This window comes from Syzygium oleosum, unplaced genomic scaffold (assembly GCF_021117445.2).
Source record: "Syzygium oleosum isolate NSW1041296 unplaced genomic scaffold, Sole_v2.1 Sole_v2.11, whole genome shotgun sequence".
Classification (NCBI taxonomy): Eukaryota; Viridiplantae; Streptophyta; class Magnoliopsida; order Myrtales; family Myrtaceae; genus Syzygium; species Syzygium oleosum.
Window position 1 is genome coordinate 2,299,354 of NW_026607495.1, and position 3,325 is coordinate 2,302,678.

At 40.8% G+C, this 3,325-nt stretch overlaps 1 non-coding gene across 1 annotated transcript; it reads right to left on the minus strand.

Annotated features, from left to right (window-relative positions):
- Positions 1-449: 449 nt before the first annotated feature.
- On the minus strand, positions 450-553 carry LOC115688117 (U6 spliceosomal RNA). The gene has a single exon (XR_004006548.1). It is a non-coding gene; the product is annotated as a U6 spliceosomal RNA (small nuclear RNA).
- Between the last annotated feature and the right edge of the window lie 2,772 nt (positions 554-3,325).

The following is a 3,325-nucleotide window of genomic DNA, read 5'->3' on the forward strand; positions in this document are numbered from 1 at the left end:
GATGCACACTTGGCTTCATCCGCCCTTACCCCGCATCGGTTCGTCTTTCCATTTCATACAAAAATGTCTTCTGTTCGAATTTTTTTCGTGACTCGATAGATAATTTGATAAGTCAATGATTTTCTTTTCGTATTTTAGAATACGGTTAACCAACATGTTAACTAATTGATTACGATAAATTGGATTGTAATTTGCAGTACCTCGACGTGACGTGAGCATGAAAGGGATTCAAGAATCGGTTTTTCTCGGGATAGATATTTGATAACGATGTCTCCGGTGGGAGAAGCCTTAAAGGAGCTTTCAAGCTTCGATTAACTATTTTTATGGAATCACAGCTAAGAGCTATAAACAAAAAGGTGCATCTCATGAAGTGTCAATGAGATCGTAAATCCTCCTTATCTTTCAACACGAGCAATTGTACTCGTAAGTCATAGCCAAATCGGTAAAGAAAAAAATGAAACCGTTTCTCAATTTGCGCCCATCATCCTTGCGCAAGGGCCTGTGCTAATCATCTCTGTATCTTTTCAATTTTATCGGATGTCTCCGGGGAGACCGGCTCCCTTCTATCTTTCAGCTCATGTTCCAATTTTAGCTATTAGTATCAATTAATAATCGGATGGCCAGGTCACAAGACATATCTAACTATTAATCTTGTCAGTTCGACTATGATGATACCGACAGGCTTGTCCAGCAAACTACATTCCGGGATTGAACTTTTATCAAACAGACGGCGAGCAACACTCACAGCTCCATGCCAATACGAGTGGATACAGCTTATCAGAGAAATCACCACACATGCATCGCCGTCGTGGTGCCCAAACTTCATCGCGAGGCAGCAAACTTGGCTGAGCGAAGCCAAATGCCCCGACCGTGGGCATCTCGGCTCGACGCTTTAGCTGCACATTTGGAGCGGAGACGATGGAGAGAGCCTCCCCACGTTCGAAGTACTCCTGAGAAACCCATTATCGCGACATTGATGTCGAAGACACAGGGGAGGAGGGAATGCGAAAGGAACCCCTTCTTTTCTCCTAACTTGTCCGGTCATAAACTTTTCGACTTATCTAATTTAGTTATAAATGTTTCGCACAAAATTCTAATGTAGTCCTCGTCAATTTTCGCTGGAAATCGCTGACGCAACCATCCAGTCATTATTGGGCATCCTAAGTGCTTTTTGCTTGATTTAAGTTGATTTTGAAAAGGGAGATCACAGTAAATGTTGATCACTAACTTGGTGGTGTTTCTACTTCTAAAAAGTGTATTAAATAGAGAGATATGAGAATCTGTGCCAAATGTATACAATAGCTGCTGCATTTATTTAAACTGAGCATCATTTCCATTCTGAGTTCATACAAAGACAACCACCAAAAACTCAAAAAACAAAACAAATGCCAACATCTCACTTAACTCTAATAAAGGGTATTCATCCTTTGCATTCTCGTTGCCTTGGAGACCTCCAGAACATGTGGCTTTAGCATCAAGTTCGTTACATTAAATCAACTCAACACATCGCTCTTTTACAAGAACCTTACCTTAAAAAAAAGTTATTAGCCTGGCTTTTTTTACCCTTTTGATTGCCCAAAAAATGTTACTTTTTGGCTTGGCTTAAATGGGTATATAACTAGCTTGGCTTCACATCAAAAGACTTAAAAAAAAAAAACACACCACGTCTTGAAAAGGTCATGTGTAATAGCACAAGTGCAGCCATATGGGTAAAGGAAAGAGCTCGAGAAAAGAACTTTGTTCCCTTCTTGTGGCCCTCACATGTCATGTGGATCAATCATGTCCGTTTAGGTAAAATTGGGGATTGATAAGATTTTGACATTTGATACAATCATGGAATGCCATTCTATCCGGTCTTTTTATTATATATAGATAGATTGATAATTTTCATATGGACCAAAGTTAAAAGTTGAAAGTGCTTTTTTGAGTAGAGATATATTGGAGCTGATGTAACGAGCTCTATATATACTTGTTTGATATTGCTAAGGGTGAGTAAGACCGGGTTTGAATGTTGAACCAAACCTTATTACATTAATATAAACTATAATAAGGATGACAGCGACCTTTTATAAAAGTATTGAGTAGTTACAAAATAATCATGGCTAGTTATTTAGCCCCTGTTTGGTTTAACTTTGAGGAAATGGCTTTGCATTTCCCCAAGTATCTTTGAATGAAGGGGCATTTGGTGAAAGTAATAGTGTTTAGATAACTCATTTTGGTGCATATTTTGTAAAACAACTTTGAAGTGAAGACAAAAAAAAAAGAAAAAGAAAAAAAAGAAAAACAAATCTGGACGAGTATTGGCAGAAGCAGGCACTGAGCGAGCTTCACCGATGAGCATCGACGAGGACCAGAGGTGACCGTTGGTCGTCGCGTGAACCCATACGAGGTGACCTGCGGTCACGAGTGACCTCGGCAAGGTGAAGAGGCTTCACCGGCGATTTGCAATGTTGATTCTAGGGTTTTCTGATCCTGGATTTGCAATGGAGCTTCACCGGCGACCATCTCGCAAACCATTCGGGCTCTTCAACCGTCCGCAACCCAGGCGATGGTCGCATAGCTAGATCTGGGTCGCTTGAGCCTCGATCCTGACCTCGATCCATAGCAGCTTAGGCAAAGACAGCTGCTCCGGCGAAGACAGCGGCTTGACGGCATGTGCAGCCCTCAACCTCGATGATGGGCGACCTGGACCTCAACAACGAACCAGCGAGCTTAAGGAAGAAACCCTCAACAACGAACCAACGATAGCATTTCGAGAATTCTGTCAGCATTTCTAATGCTAGAATTTGGCCAATGAAGTCCCAAAAATACTTGCCAAACACCTCATATTTTCCTCAAGGGGCTTTAGGGCCTTGGGAAAGTTGAACCAAACAGGGCCTTTAATCCATCCAAGAGTATCTCTCACTCTTGACCTTTTCAATCGTGTTTCTCGTGACACCGTGACTTGATTTGGATTTGACTTGTATCCTTCAATGAGTCATCCTCAATGTTTTGCGCTTCAACTTCATCTTTGATGATCAAATCTAAATTTATGTACTTAATAAGTTAAAAAAAATAGGTTTTAACAAGAAGAAAAGAATTATTAGAAATCTTATCATCTTTTTGATAAGAAATTTCATTAAAATTAATTTCATAAATATAATCTATTAACAAAACTCAAAAACCTAGAGCTCTTTGTCTCGTGTTATCCTCAATTCTCTATCCTCAGTATTTCAGTTTAGTCACCCCTTCATCGACCAGTTCACCGTCTTGCCTTGCCGGCCGGCCGCCGCGCCTTGCCTCGCCTGTCTCCGTCCTTGCGCTCCTCCAAAAAATCGTATCCCTT